Source organism: Gadus morhua, chromosome 6, assembly GCF_902167405.1.
Source record: "Gadus morhua chromosome 6, gadMor3.0, whole genome shotgun sequence".
Lineage (NCBI taxonomy): Eukaryota > Metazoa > Chordata > Actinopteri > Gadiformes > Gadidae > Gadus > Gadus morhua.
Genome location: NC_044053.1, coordinates 3,852,513 through 3,869,543, shown reverse-complemented (window position 1 = coordinate 3,869,543; position 17,031 = coordinate 3,852,513). Strand labels below are relative to the sequence as shown.

The 17,031-nt window shown below is 44.3% G+C and overlaps 1 protein-coding gene and 1 long non-coding RNA gene across 2 annotated transcripts in view; both read right to left on the bottom strand.

Moving 5' to 3' along the window:
• The window catches only part of LOC115546108 (NLR family CARD domain-containing protein 3-like), a 127,844-nt gene that overhangs the window by 50,904 nt on the left and 59,909 nt on the right, over positions 1 to 17,031 (bottom strand). The gene's annotated exons all lie outside the window — the stretch shown is intronic.
• On the bottom strand, positions 3,620 to 4,125 carry LOC115546114 (uncharacterized). Its single transcript, XR_003977198.1, has 2 exons — positions 4,013 to 4,125; positions 3,620 to 3,882 (listed from the first exon to the last, which is right to left on the bottom strand). It is a non-coding gene; the product is annotated as an uncharacterized LOC115546114 (long non-coding RNA).

Here is a 17,031-nt window from a genome sequence, read left to right as displayed (position 1 = left end):
ACAAGAGATGTTTTCTAATGTTTATGTAGAGCTTAAGTCAAATGTCACGTTGGACATTTACACACCTTGATCAGCTCTGTATGATGCTGCTGTACAGAATGAGCACTGGTAACAGTTGACCTCTGTTGGGGTTGTCTGGGGAGAGAACACACACAGTAAACATAAAAGAGGGGGGATAGAGAGGAGAAGAGAGAGAGAGAGAGAGAATATTTTTCCTAACTTGTAAGCAGTGTCGGTGGAGTCTGATAGCATTTAACTGGTCAGTTTTCATCGTCTTTTAGAAACTCCTACCTCTCCTCTCTCGAGGGGCGTCCATCTTTAAAGTTAAGAGGATTATCCTTAGACCGGTCACTCTTCATTGAGACACATCTGGGTCCAGGGGAGTCTACTCTCTCCTGCTGGACTCTTCTATAAAAAAAAAAACTTGGAATTATGGACGTTTGATAGATGGTGTATTTTTATAATCTCTGATAAATCCTCACCTCTTCCGAATAGTCTTATATCCATCTTTAAACTTTAACGGAAGTTCAATAGAGTGGTCACTCTTCAGGGAGAGACAGCTGGATCCAGGGGAGTCTGCTCTCTGCTGCTGGGGTCTTCTAGAAAAACAAGAACTTGGATTCATGGACGTTTGATAGATTGTGTATTTTTACAATCTCTGATTGCAGTATATAGTGCCGCACACTTATACTGTGATGTTGATGTTAGTAATGTGTAGGCGGAGTGATACGTTTAGGTGAGGGGGTCTAGTTCCTGATCTACGGTACTACATGTAAATCAGGCTACACGTGTGTGTAATGAAGTAACGTTCTTGGAGTTAAAGACAAGCCCATGGAGGTCCGTCATGTATGTCGAGTCACCCGGTCATGAAGAACTATAACATGGTGTCAGAAGTCGGTCCAGTTCGTAGAGTAAGAGTAGGAGACGGAAGGAGACCTGCAGCGACAGGAGACGGTATGATGGAGCAGTTCAAACTACCATCGCCACTAGTGATGACAGGCAACCTTGGAGAAAACTGGAGAAGATGGAAACAGCGCTTCCAAATTGACATGACCGCGAGTGGTGCAGAGGGTAAGGACGAGAAGATCAAGGTTGCCATCTTACTGCACCCACTATGAGAGGAGGCTCTCGATGTGCATAATACACTCAGCCTTCCTGAAGAAAAGACTATGAATGATTTCCTCATGGCTTTTGAAGCCTATTCTCTGCCCAAGAAGAATACAGTGTTTGAAAGGCACCAGTTTTGGGCGCACCCTATGACAGTCTCAGTGGGTCAATGGCGACAGTCTCTGTCGCCATTGATAAATATGTGACGGAGCTCAGACAAAAGAGTAAGGACTGTGAGTTTGGCGCAGCGGAAAATAACATGATCAGAGACAAGATTGTGTTCAGTATGGATGACCAGCGTCTTAGAGAGACTTTTAAGAGAGTCAAACCTTACATTAGAAAAGGCCATTGACACTTGCCGTGCAGCAGAGGCCGCCAGAGCTCAAATACAAGCAATGAGCGCAGCCACTCAAGAGAGATCTGTACATGCGGTGCACGAGAAAAAACAAGACAGTCAACCACGAAATGGATCACAGCAATCTTTTCAACACACACAAAGCAGTGGGCATGTGAACAAATGCAGTAAATGTGGAAAATCACAACAGCCCAAACAAAGCCCAGCATATGGAGTTTCTTGCCATAATTGTGGTAAACAGACCACTATGCAAAGATTTTTAGGTCGGGTGAAGCACAGCATAGAAGAACAGTGCATGATATCAGTCCAGAAATGTACACTCTGTTTATTGTAACAGTGAACATTGACCAGCTAGACTCCAGCCGTGACAAGTCCTGGTACTCTGAAATACGGTTTGACAATATGCCTGTTAGGCTCAAATTGGATACAGGAGCAGAGGCCAATGTCCTACCACTGCAGACGTTTAAGTCCATGAAAAGGAAGGCCAGACGTGAAAGGAGAGCACACCTGCAGCTACAGCCTACAAAAATAGTGCTGGTTGCTTATGGAGGGATGAGGCTGAGGCCAGAGGGGTTGCTCACACTCACTTGCTCCACACCCAAAGCTCATGCAAGTCTGCCGTCTTACATATGAAGACACTCATCCACACCTATCCTAGGAGGAGATGCTTGTGAAGACTTGCAACTGATAAAAAGGCCGGACATCAACAACCTGGACGTGAAACATCCAGCTACAAAGGAGGAACTGATAGCTCAACACCCAACAGTCTTTGAAGGTCTGGGGGAGTTTGCCGGAGAATATCACATCCACACAGACCCCAAGGCTACGCCAGTCATACACGGCTGCAGAAAAGTACCACTGGCCGTGATGGACAGACTCAGAGAAACTCTTGATGACCTGCTACAAGCAGATGTGATTGCGCAGGGGACTGAGCCAACACCATGGGTAAATAGCCTTGTACTCACGGAAAAGAAAGATAAGAAGAAATTAAGGGTTTGCTTGGACCCCACTGATTTAAACAAAGCAGTACTCGGACAGCACTACTCCATCCCCACGACAGATGATGTTTTATGCAAGCTTGTGGGTAAGAAGATATTCACAGTGCCGGATGAGAAGGACGGCTACTGGCAAGTAAAGCTTGACAAAGAGTCCTCGCTGGTGTGCACGTTTAACACACCGTGGGAGAGATACAGGTTCAAACGTTTGCCGTTTGGAATCAAGTCAGCCAGCAAAGTTTTTCAACAGCGCAACTGTGAAGCCTTCTGTGACATCCAAGGAGTACACATCATAGCTGACGATATGATCATCGCTGCAGCTACAGAAAAATAACATGATGAGATACCACAGAAAGTGATGACCAGGGCAAAAGAGGCAAATGTGAAATTCAACAAGGAGAAAGTACAGTTCAAGGTGAGCAGCGTCAACTACATGGGCCACGTCGTCACTTCAAAGGGTGTGAAAGTAGATGATGCAAAAGTTAAAGCCATAGCCGAGATGCCTCCACCCACTGACAAAGCGGGACTATAGCGGATGCTAGGCATGACAAAATACCTGGCGCAGTACATCCCAGGCGAAGCCACCATAACAGCGCCGCTGAGACAGCTGCTCAGGAAGGACAACGGTCCTATGACAGCCACGGTCCTATGACATAGTGACACCTTCTGGTCAGCACTACAGGCGCAACAGGCACCACCTGAGGAGAACAACACACAGCACCCAGATGACCTCAGAAACAGACTCATTAGATGATGAGCAAGTGATAGCAGATAGTGATGACATCGAGCTCTCATCCACGTCACAGCCATCTCAGACCAGACGTGGACGACTTGTTAGACCACCTGGGAGGTAAAGGGACTTTGTGATGAACCGGCGGTAATGGTCATGCCCTAACTGACCTATCCTGTTTGTTTGTTTTAAAAAAAAAAAAAAGAGGTGCATAGAAGGAATTGTTAATTCAACAAAGGATAAATGTTTAAGGTACTGTTAATAAATGTAAAAGATGAATGTTAAGGGAAGAAATGTTATTTTCCTGTTCCTAGCTGAGAGTATAAAGGCATGTTACTGTAGACATTGATGATTTGCACTAACAGAAGCTACAAGCATATGTGTTTTGTTAAAGCATATCTATGTTCATGGTAGCAGTAATAAGACACACAGTTCAGTTATAAAGAGAAGTTTATTACAATAAGAGTGAAGTGTAGCTTTCATGTTGAGAAACGGGATGTAGTATATAGTGCCGCACACTTATGTGCGGCACTTATAAAAATACTTATGTATTTTTATAATCTCTGATAAATCCTCACCTCTTCCGAATAGTCTTATATCCAGCTTTAAACTTTAACGGAAGTTCCATAGACCGGTCACTCTTCAGGGAGACACAGCTGGATCCAGGGGAGTCTGCTCTCTGCTGCTGGGGTCTTCTAGAAAAGCAAGAACTTGGATTTATGGACGTTTGATAGATTGTGTATTTTTACAATCTCTGATTGCAGTATATAGTGCCGCACACTTATACTGTGATCTTGATGTTAGTAATATCTGATAAATCCTCACCTCTTCCGAATAGTCTTATATCCAGCTTTAAACTTTAACGGAAGTTCCATAGACCGGTCACTCTTCAGGGAGACACAGCTGGGTCCAGGGGAGTCTGCTCTCTGCTGCTGGGGTCTTCTAGAAAAACAAGAACTTTGATTTATGGATGTTTGATAGATGGTGTATTTTTCTAATCTCTGATTGCAGTATATAGTGCCGCACACTTATACTGTGATGTTGATGTTAGTAATGTGTAGGCGGAGTGATACGTTTAGGTGAGGGGGTCTAGTTCCTGATCTACGCTACTACATGTAATGCAGGCTACACGTGTGTGTAATAAAGTAACGTTCTTGGAGTTCAAGACAAGCCCATAGATGTCCGTCATGTATGTTGAGTCACCCGGTCATGAAGAACTATAACACTGACAAATCCTCACCTCTTCTCAATAGACTTATTTCCATCTTTAAACTTTAAAGGAAGTTCCATAGACCGGTCACTCTTCAGGGAGACACAGCTGGGTCCAGGAGAGTCTGCTCTCTCCTGCTGGACTCTTCTAGAAAAACAAGAACTTGGCTTTATGGAAGTTTGATAGATGGTGTATTTTTATAATCTCTGATAAATCCTCACCTCTTCTCAATAGACTTATTGCCATCTTTAAACTTTAAAGGAAGTTCCATAGAGTGGTCACTCTTCATGGAGACACAGCTGGGTCCAGGGGAGTCTGCTCTCTGCTGCTGGGGTCTTCTAGAAAAGCAAGAACTTGGATTTATGGACGTTTGATAGATTGTGTATTTTTACAATCTCTGATTGCAGTATATAGTGCCGCACACTTATACTGTGATCTTGATGTTAGTAATATCTGATAAATCCTCACCTCTTCCGAATAGTCTTATATCCAGCTTTAAACTTTAACGGAAGTTCCATAGACCGGTCACTCTTCAGGGAGACACAGCTGGGTCCAGGGGAGTCTGCTCTCTGCTGCTGGGGTCTTCTAGAAAAACAAGAACTTTGATTTATGGATGTTTGATAGATGGTGTATTTTTCTAATCTCTGATTGCAGTATATAGTGCCGCACACTTATACTGTGATGTTGATGTTAGTAATGTGTAGGCGGAGTGATACGTTTAGGTGAGGGGGTCTAGTTCCTGATCTACGCTACTACATGTAATGCAGGCTACACGTGTGTGTAATAAAGTAACGTTCTTGGAGTTCAAGACAAGCCCATAGATGTCCGTCATGTATGTTGAGTCACCCGGTCATGAAGAACTATAACACTGACAAATCCTCACCTCTTCTCAATAGACTTATTTCCATCTTTAAACTTTAAAGGAAGTTCCATAGACCGGTCACTCTTCAGGGAGACACAGCTGGGTCCAGGAGAGTCTGCTCTCTCCTGCTGGACTCTTCTAGAAAAACAAGAACTTGGCTTTATGGAAGTTTGATAGATGGTGTATTTTTATAATCTCTGATAAATCCTCACCTCTTCTCAATAGACTTATTGCCATCTTTAAACTTTAAAGGAAGTTCCATAGAGTGGTCACTCTTCATGGAGACACAGCTGGGTCCAGGGGAGTCTGCTCTCTGCTGCTGGAGTCTTCTAGAAAAATAAAGCTTGGATTTATGGACGTTTGATAGATGGTGTATTTTTATAATCTCTGATGAATCCTCCCATAGTTAACGATTGTGTGTGTGTGTGTGTGTGTGTGTGTGTGTGTGTGTGTGTGTGTGTGTGTGTGTGTGTGTGTGTGTGTGTGTGTGTGTGTGAGTACAGGTAGAACAGTAATCCTCTTTAGTTAGTTAATGATTGATTAATGACAGCTCTTACTCAAGGTCCAGGTCTGTGTCCCGGATAGACTTATTTCCATCTTTAAACTTTAAAGGAAGTTCCATAGATTGGTCACTCTTCATGGAGACACAGCTGGGTCCAGGGGAGTCTGCTCTGTCCTGCTGCTCTGGGCTTCAACACAACACACACACACAGCTGTTACTCAGACTAATGATGGAGTCATGATATATCACTGCTGAGCTCTGAGATGGTCAACAGTCACAGACAGAGAGATCCTCTTCTTACCTCTTAGCTTTGCTCCGGCGGCCATGTTTCCCAGACAGAGTGGTCTTAGAGATAGGACCCTCCTCCTCTCTCTCCTCATCCATAGTAGACTAGAGACCTGGACACAAACACAACTTAATATTGTTTCTGTGGATGTTATTTCAGTACCAGACAGGTAATTGTAGAGAGGGCAAACAAACATAGTAAGGAGATCTTTTGAAACGTATCCACGCTGTCAGAAACAGCTCAGATCAAACCAGGACACAGACATGGACCTTGAGTAAGAGCTGTCATTAATCAATCATTAACTAACTAAAGAGGATTACTGTTCTACCTGTAGACACACACACACACACACACACACACACACACACACACACACACACACACACACACACACACACACACACACACACACACACACACACACACACACACACACACACACACCATCGTTAACTATGGGAGTATTTTAGGCGTACTTTAGAATATATTAATGCAGTTAGATTATATCGCCAATAATCTTAAAAAAACAAGACATTAAGCAAACTGTACCTTAGCTTCTCTGAGACTTCCAATCCTTCTCCTCCCTGATATACATTCACACAATATAATTTTATTTTTCTAGATCTCATACACACACTATCATTATCTATGTCTAGATCTCTTACACAGTCTATCACTGTCTGTGTAGGCCTCATATTATCATTATCAGGTAAAATGAATATTTCCCTTTGACCTTAGCTCCGGCTCCGGTCCGAGGACCCGTTGGTACCGGGCCGTGAATTATTTCCCAGAAAAGGTAAAGATAAAAAATTATAATAAATATTCCATGTTTTATAACTTAGGCAATACGAGTTATGATATATCCTCCAACACATAGACTCCATACTTGTATTTGTAGTGGAGAAAATGGGAACATTTTGTGAAATATTGGTATATTCAATTCATAAAATTTGTTGCCACCTAGTTCATAATATGCAAATTTACTTGTTTCTCTTATAAATTGTAGTTTTAACATTTATTAAATTGTTGAAGGGAGCCTTTCATTGATGTTGCTTTAATTCTTGTGAATATTAGTGATGGACTCAATGATTCGTTCCCTTGATTGAGGGATAATAATCATAATCTGTCCACTTTAAGTACCTTAGGGACTCCAACTCACACCCTTGCCCATGAGTAGGCTTTAAAAGTGCATTGAAAGAGTTTTTTTTAGATATCTAACTAGAACAAGGTTTAACAAGAGCTAACTAAAGGTCTGTAAATATCTAGATATCTTTATATAGATACACGTAGTAATATATCTGTAATATCTGTAATTGAGCGAGCACTGTGTGACTGTCCACATTCCCAGTGCAGCACTCTGCGGCTATCTCCTGACGTCAGGGTAGCCCGGGTGTTCAGCCCATTTGTAAGAAAACATTGAAGCGGCCTACGTTCATAGCACCCCTCACGCCCCTTCTATGTTTGAGAGAAGAGTCTAGGAGGTTCACGTCACCAGATGTCAACGGAATTCATAACTTTAGGCGGACCCCACACAGATTCCCACATAAAATCATTGATGCAGTTACAGCCTGAGACCCGTGTGGGCTGTTTGACGCAGACGTAGTCTACGTGATACGCAGGTATACGCCGTATACCCACTAGGAACGCACCAGGATTTGCGTGCACCCACTTAAAAATGTGCACGGATACGTATCAATCGTCTTGTGACAGATCTTTCACTTCTGTGTTTATTTTTCGCAAATACCGGTTGGGTATAACTGCAATAAAATACTTTTAGCAGGGGAAGTTATCTCCTACATTCACCATTCATAAACTTCCCCCTGCGCGCTCGCACTCTGCCCTGTCTCTGCCCCTGCATCTCTGCACGTTAGTGGGCGGGCCGAGCCCCTCCTTCTCGCGTGTGTGTGCGTGCGTGCGTGCGTGCGTGCGTGTGTCCAGTCCTCCCATATTATTAAGTAGTCAACAGAAGACAATGTTTTAATCCCACTGTATATCTCCTTGTTACTTTTAGATGAGAACCCCTGGCCAGCCTTTCAGACTGGGTGTCAGGCTAGGGAATTTAAAAAACAGGCATCCTTGGTTAGAGTGGAGGGAAGAAGAGTTAGGTAAATGTCAGCCAAGATACAGTTGGCACACACAATTGAAATTCATAATGTTAATCACTATGCAAATGAGAGTATAGCTAATTCATGGATATTTTTAAGGTGCAGTAATTTCACACTTTTACACAATTCAATTACGGTATGGTATGTTAGATAACAACAGTAAGAGCTAAAATTAGAGCAGTTGAAAGAGTGAAACATTAGTCGCCTGTCATCTCCTTCTCATGCACTGGTTAGCCATGGTTGTAAACAGTTCATTCAATTATTTTGAGTAGATTTTGTCCTTGTTTAGCACGTGCTATTGCTACTATAGATATACAAAGGACAACTTGTCATTTTTGTGTTCTATTTGTTCATAATGTTATTAAAACTGATAAACCTACTCAGCTTTCCATGATTGTTGATAATCGTTATACTCTTAAATCAGCGGGTTGTAGATCCCTGCTTTGGTGAGTGTGGTGCGACACCCCATAAGCGCCACACACGTACACGTACGGGACGGGTTTGTACGAGGCTGGGAGGGAATCCTCACAGTATACCCACTACAATAAAATAGACTACACCACGGGCCGTGTGGGCTGTTTGAAGCAGATGTATTTTCTTGGCCTCATTCTTTACCATCAATTAGCCCCTCTTCAAAACCATTATTCTCCTGCTTCAATGAACCCCATTAGGAAGGCGTCTACAGCAAAAATGTTTCGGCAACGGACCATGCACAAGCCACAACCGTGTAGCACATAAGAATTTTATACATGCAATAGACGACCCAACCTCCAAATACATAAGATTTGATTCGAAGCTCGAAGCTCCTCTCATTAGTCTATGAGAGCAGCCTCCAATCACAGGCCTCGTCTCTTCATTTCATGAGAGCAGCCACCAATCACAGGCCTCCTCTCATCAGTCTATTTGAGCAGCCACCAACCACAGGTCTCCTCTCATCAGTCTATGAGAGCAGCCACCAATCACAGGCCTCCTCTCATCAGTCTATGAGAGCAGCCACCAATCACAGGCCTCCTCTCATCAGTCTATGAGAGCAGCCACCAATCACAGGCCTCCTCTCATTAGTCTATGAGAGCAGCCACCAATCACAGGCCTCCTCTCATTAGTCTATGAGGGCAGCTACCCATCACAGGCCTCCTCTCATTAGTCTATGAGAGCAGCCACCAATCACAGGCCTCCTCTCATTAGTCTATGAGGGCAGCTACCCATCACAGGCCTCCTTTCACAAGTGGTTCACTTATGGTTATATGTTACTGCCTTTGCCCCTCTGGAATTCGACAGTGGCTGTCCAAACGAATGTAGTAGGGGTGGCCCAGAGGGGGGAGGGGGGGGGGGGATTTCACATCATCTTCAGAATCAAGTATGCGTTAAAAATAACAAATACACCACAGGGACATTTTGGAGAGCCTGTCCAGACAGCGAGTGACAAATTGCAAAATCACGGTAACAAAGAATACACCCATGGAATAAATTTAAACTTTCTAACTTTGGTAAGGTTAATTGGAAAGTGTTTACGCCTTCTCGTCTTCATTCCAATCCTTTCCGGAAAACCCCAAGGCGTTAATGTATTTAAGAGAATCTTGTCGGGACTCAAACGATTAATAAGAAAGGGTGTGTCTGATGACTCACCTGCTGAGAAGGGCCAGGTAACAGGCTGAGCCGGCCTGGGGAGGGAGGGAAAGCCATCTTCCACTCTCTCCCACTCTCTTAATGTGTTGCCTATTGTTGTGGTGTTGTTTATTTTTTCCCTTTTGGTGATTGTCTGTACTGTCTGTATGTATTCCTTTCTTATTTGTAAAGCGTCTTTGAGTATTTACAAAAGCGCTATAAAAAACTGATCATTTATTATTATCATTATTATTATTATTATTATTATTATTATTATTATTATTATTATTATTATTATTATTTCCCTTTAGACAATAAAGCCTTTCAACTTGGAACTCTGACTGGACAACCCTGTGTTCTCACCGACCCCCCCATTGGTCTCAAGCCAACACTAGACGTACCCAAAACCTCCTCTTCAACTAGGCCTACTAACCCTAATTTTGAAATATACTTGTCCAAATGTTACCTTATATTGTAATATAACCCAGAATACTAATGTTATATGCGTTCTGTGTGCATATATCCGGGACACAGAGTACTAAAGTTAGTAAACATGTATGTAATGTGTATGCACGGTCTTCTTCTCTAACTTTATCTAAACTGAATACACATTAGCTTGCCCGGAATATGAGGCTATAAATTATACCAATGACATAACTTTACTCACTTTGGTTCATGCGTGGCTCATCGGTCCACTGACAAAACAGTTCTCCTTACTGCCAATGATCGCTCTTGGCTTTCGAGCTGAATCGATTTAAAATGACCAAGAATCTGTCGATGCACCGATTCAAACGTTGCGAATTGGTTGAGTGAAGCTTTAGCCTGATATCAAGACAGCATTGTCAACTGATTTCTTCCCGTTTCGATACGGATCCATAAATGAAATCCGTGTGTGCGTTTGCGCATATTTACGCGCGCGCCCTGCATCTCGGAAGCAGGTAAAGGCGCGTTCACGGTCCTGGTGACAACGAGACGGCTCCCCAGGGATGACGCTCATGTGTCCGAAAACGGTGAAACGATTTTCAGTTAACCAGTGAATCTGAAATCATCAAACGTGTGGAAGTCTATAAATAAGTCTATAAAGTCTATAGTCTATAAATAAACCAATAGGCTAAATGTAGTTCTAAACCCAAAGTGTACTACACTGTGGTGGTTAGTGAGGTCCCCCCTTCACTGTAAAGCGTCTTTTGGGTGTCTAGAAAAGCGCTATATAAATGAAATCCATTACTTTGATTATTATTAAATTGATCAATGTGTCTTCCATTTTTTCCCCATGCCATAAATAAATAAATATAAAAACCTATGATTTCATGGTCCCTATACCAAATAACTATTTGAAAGTATGGCTCTTTTATAGATGGCTTATTTTATATACATAAATTGAATGCGTTAACGTTCAACAAATATTAACTGTATCTATCAGATTGATTCATATCTCATCAAATTGCACCGGATCGTTAGAACATTGAATCGAATTGCATCTAACCGTTCAATATCAACATGTATCGTCCCTGAATCATATCGTAACACATGTATCTAGATACGTATCGGATCGTCCTATAAAGGACAGATGCACACCCCTACTAACTACCAAAATTAATAACCTTTTTAAAAAATACTAGGATATAGTTTCTTAACTCCAACACAATAAAAGATTGCCTTATTCTGGCCTTGCTGTCTTCAACTTACATTTCAACGAGGGCCTCCGTTTCTTGTTGACGCCAACAACTGCAGCACCAACAGCGATCGCTGCGAAGCCTAGAATCCACCAGAGCGCTGTAGACGGAGACATAAGACGACCGGCCACCATGAGCGTGGATCTGATGTTCATGAGCTCAGTGTCAACAAGTTCATCACGTAGTCTGGCAGTGATTGATTGGACCAACGCACGCTTTAACAATCGATGCATGTGTCTCTGGAGGTAGAGTGGGTCGGCTGGTAACTGAAAGGTTGCTAGTTCGATCCCCGGCCCCTCCTAGCCGAGTGTCCAGGTGTCCCTGAGCGAGACGCCTCACCCTGACTGCTCCAGACGAGCTGGCTGTCGCCTGGCTGACACCGCTGTCAGTGTGTGAATGCGTGTATGAATGGGTGAATGGGTGTTAGGCAATGTTGTAAAACGAGCGAGCGCTGGTTAAAGAAGTGCAACATAAATGCAGTTAATTTACCATTTAGAAAAGCCTAACACCCATCAGTTACAGAAAACAGACTCTTTGTTGGGGTGGCACACACACACACACACACACACACACACACACACACACACACACTCACTCACAGACAGTCAGACAGTCAGACAGACAGACAGACAGACAGACAGACAGACAGACAGACAGAGACACTCACACACCCACCCCCACCCACAGGAAGGCGTTCAGAGCAGCAGCTAGCTATCCCGGGCCGCTCTCCAGACCTGGTGGTGAGGACCAACCTACCAGCTGATGAGGGGGGGGGGGGGCACCATGAGGGGGGGGTGGGGAGGGGGGCACCATGAGGGGGGGGGGCACCATGAGGGGGGGGGGGGGCACCATGAGGGGGGGGTGGGGAGGGCGGCACCATGAGGGGGGGGGGCACCATGAGGGGGGGGGGGGGGGGGCACCATGAGGGGGGGGGGGGGGCACCATGAGGGGGGGGGGGGCACCATGAGGCAGGTGTGTGTGTGTGTGTGTGTCTGTGTGTGTGTGTGTGTGTGTGTGTGTGTGTGTGTGTGTGTGTGTGTGTGTGTGTGTGTGTGTGTGTGTGTGTGTGACACTGATAGACTACCGGAGCTATACTGGTACGGTGCGTCTATTTAAAAGGACACCTGGGTTAAGCCTCATTCTATTTGGTAGTGCTTCTTCTTTTTACTATTTCGGTGTTTCTATCAAGGAGGACACGGACATCAACGACCCATTTTGAAGCTGGCACACGGGCGTAGCTGGACAGATAGACGCGCCAGAGCCTAGCTGTCAACTGCTGGACAACTACTACTACTGCCACTAATGGCAGTAGTAGCAGCAGCAGCTAATAACTACAAATGCATCCACTTAACGCTAAAGAAGTACCATTGTGTTTTTTAGTGTGTGTGCGTGTGTGTTTGTTGACCTGCTGATGTCATCGTTGTGTGTGTCTGCAGTCCAACGACGCGCTCATGTACACCACTCCAGTCCAGCCGGCCCAGTATAAACTCAACAGCGTGATCTCTCTGGCTGGGATGAAGGAGAGGACTGACCAGTGTCACTCCGCTGCTTACATAGTTAGCCTAGTGTTGCCTAGCTGTGTGTCTGTGGTAGTACTCGACAGCCGGTCTGGATCACTGGCTCTCTATTGCTCTGAGGGTCAGCATTAACACCTAACCCACCAGCCAAGGTTAATTCTGATATGTGACATATTGGCAAGTGAAAACATGCAGGGAACAACAATGAAAATATTATCCCCGTTTTTTTTTTTTATGTATTTACGTTATATAATTTATTTATTGAACATTGGATATTTTTCCAATATTTTATTATTTTCACCAACTTGGTTTTGGAGTTCAAGGTTCAGGGAATCTGTGGGAACAAAAAGGAAGCTTGGCTTCTGTCTTCCGTATCATGTGTCGTCAGGTGGTGTGTCCGGCATGTTCCAACAACAAGTTCTATCTGGAGTACCTGAAGAACCAGCCGGCTCGCGTCTGTGACCACTGGTTCACCAAGCTCCAGGAGAACAGGAAGAGGGGAGGGATCTTTGGCGATGCACAACTCTGCTAACAAATTAGTGATTAAACAAATGATAATCGTATCTTATTGTCCCGTTGTCCAGGTGACCGTTTTCTAAGAAACAAAAGAAAATTCCAGCTGCACTTAAAGAGGTTGGTCACAAAGCAATGCAAACACCGGCATCCTTTTGAAAATAAGGGTATTTTATTCACAATTACTTTACCCCAGACCAATGGAACCAGTCGGTCCAATTTGGATTTTTAGCCGGAGACTGTACAGCATATTATGCTACCTTTGTTTTTATTACTTTTTTACCATTAGTTACAATTTAATAGTGTATATATATATTGTTGTGTGTGTGTGTGTGTGTGTGTGTGTGTGTGTGTGTGTGTGTGTGTGTGTGTGTGTGTGTGTGTGTGTGTGCGTGTGTGTGTGTGTGTGTGTGTGTGTGTGTGTGTGTGAAATTGCGCACAAGGGAGGAAATTGTCATACGGTACTTGAAATTGTCATACTTGAATTGCATTATGAACATGTGTTTCCTGTGTGTGTTTGTGTTTCTGTGTGTGTATGTGCGCGTGTGTGTGTTTTCAAGGTGAGCAAGCCTAGCCTGGAGGCCATCCAGAATGAGCTGAACATTGAAGGAGTGGAGTGTTCGTTCATCCTGTCTGCCAGGTGAGCCTCCCGCACACGCCTAATAACACACACGCCTAATAACACACGCCTCCTAACACACACGCCTCCTAACAGACACGCCTACTTACACACACGCCTACTAACACACACCTCATAAAAACACACTTCTACTAACACACACGCCTACTAACACACACTGAATCGCATTCTCTTAAAGGTGACATATTATATCACCAGCCGTTTTCAAAATCGGTCTCTTCTGACATCATGGGTGCTGATAAATCAGTCTACCAGCCTACCGAGTGGACTGTAGAAAACGTTGCTCATCTATCCCTCATACATCTAGGTGGACACGCCCACTAGTGATGTCAGAAGAGGCCGGTTTTCAAAACGGCTTGTAACTGCTAATCACACTCACACCTGGTGGTATAATATGTTACCTTTAATTCTGAAATATATCAAAACGCGGCTGGTTATTGTGAGCGTCTCAACGTCGCCCCCTGCTGGCTGTTCTGAGACTGTGTCTCGTCCGCTCCCCCCTCCAGCTTGGCCACGGAGAGAGCAGTGGCTGAAAGCCATCGCCAAGGCGATAGACGACTCCACCAAGAAGAAGGTCACGTTCATCTCCAGTCGCAGCCAGGACGAGGAGCAGGCCCAGCCTGACGTTTAGTGTCTGTGGTGTTCCTCGACAGCAGGTCTGGATCACTGGCTCTCTGCGGCTCTGAGGGTCAGCAGTAACACCTCACCCACCAGCCAAAGGTTATTTTTGATATGTGACATATTGGCAAGTGTAATCATGCAGGGATACATTTTAAAACAATTGATCGACTGGTCGATTTTCCCACTAGAAGATCAAAGCACAAAACTCGAACTGTTCATTTTGGGCCGTAGCAGTTCTGGAGAACGGACCCCGACCCTGTGTTGTTCCTGGAGCCGGACGTGGTTCCAGACATCGGGGCTCCGCTGGGTTCCAAAGCCCCCGTCTGGACCCCAGACCTGCGGGCCACCATGTGCACGATGTGCACCTGTGAGTTCACCCTCACCTGGAGGAGACACCGCGGCCGGGCCTGTGGCAAGGTGACCGCTGCTCTCCTCTCTGACCCTCAGCAGCAGGGGGGTCTGTGTTTAACCTGGAACGCTGGGCGGGAAACCTTAACCAATCAGCTTCTTTAAAAGGCATTTTAACCAGGGTTCTGGGATCTGATTATGACCATTGTTTTCGGAGTTAATTTGAAAATACATTAATCAGAATATGGCAATAGTCTTTATGCTGTATGTAGCACCTAATTGCAGCTTTAAAAAAAGGAAGCTATTTCTAAACAATTTTATAGATTTGAATATGTGGCCTCATGACGCCAAAACATTTGTAAATAGTATTTTGATGGAAGTTTAAATTGATCACACCAGTGATTAATTGATGATGGGTGAGAGGGAGACGGGGGGGGGGGGGGGGGGGGGGAGGGGGGAAAGAGGGAGATGGGGGGAGAGGGAGAGGGAGGCGGGGGGAGGAGGGGAGAGGGAGAAGGGGGGAGAGGTAGTCGAGGGGGAGAGGGAGAAGGGGGGAGGGGGGGAGAGGGAGAAGGGGGGATTGGGAGCAGGGGGGAGAGAGAGAGAGAGACAGAGAGAGAGAGAGAGAGAGAGAGAGAGACGGAGAGAGAGAGAGACGGGGAGAGAGGGAGGAGGTCCGAAAACACAAGAACATTCAGTTGGATCCACTGAGCTGTTTATTACAATTATCCTCCATTAACAAAAACAACAGAAAAATAGTCCCTTACATGTACACAATAAACACAAGGACTAAAACAATAAAAGCAGCAGACATTACAAATCATCAACAGGTGTGCACATATCTTTAATAACTGAACATCAGTGTTGGGCAAATTACTATAAGAAAGTAATTAGTTGCAGTTACTAGTTACTTCTCCCAAAAAGCAACTAAAGTAGTTACTCCATTACAAATTAGAAAAGTAACTAGTACTGTGGAAAGTACATTTTTTTAAATGATCAAAATTGTCAAATAATTTGGACCCCACGTCCACCCCCTCCCCTCTTTAACGGAACTCAAAATACAGTTCCGTTAATGTTCGTTGCATACTTCCGTGCATGTTCATGCACGGAAGTATGAAACGTTGATCGATGTTTTAATTACTTGACACCGACGTGGCATAATATGCATTTCACGATTGCACTCGTTCCTTTAATTTCTTGGAGGGAAAAGTAATGGCTATACTATACTTCCATTTAAAGAAGGCTGTTTTAGGATTATTTGGGCTCGCCATTCCTGTTTCAGTTGACTCACTTGTGCCGTTGTCTGTCTGACTGAGCGTGCTTTTCGAATGTGTTTAAACACCCGCCCAACTCTACCTCTGATTGGCTTACTGTGACATGTTACTCTACCTCAGCCAATCGTTATCATTAATGCGATTGTCTCGTACCCACCCTCTAACCAAGGAAGAACAGTAAAGAGAGAGAGCGAGATCTAGTGGGTCTGATGAAAAAACTGCGTGATAATGATGGGAAGAGTAATCCGTTAGATTATTCATTACTGAAAAAAGTAACGCCGTTAGTTACACCGTTATTTATAACGCCGTTATTCCCATCACTGCTGAACATATTCTGCCACCGTTTGGTTCCAAACAGAACACAAAAAATCAAGATTCAGCTAAAAGTAATTTACAACATGCAACATTATCCCATAAACGTCTTTGTTATTATGAGAGAGAGAGAGAGAGAGAGAGAGAGAGAGAGAGAGAGAGAGAGAGAGAGAGCGTGAGAGAGAGAGAGAGAGAGAGAGAGAGAGAGAGAGAGAGAGAGAGAGAGAGAGAGAGAGAGAGAGAGAGAGAGAGAGAGAGAGAGAGAGAAAGAAGAGAGAGAGAGAGAGAGAGAGAGAGAGAGAGAGAGAGAGAGAGAGAGAGAGAGAGAGACACATTGGGAAAGAGAAAGAAGAGAGAGAGAAAGAGAGCGAGA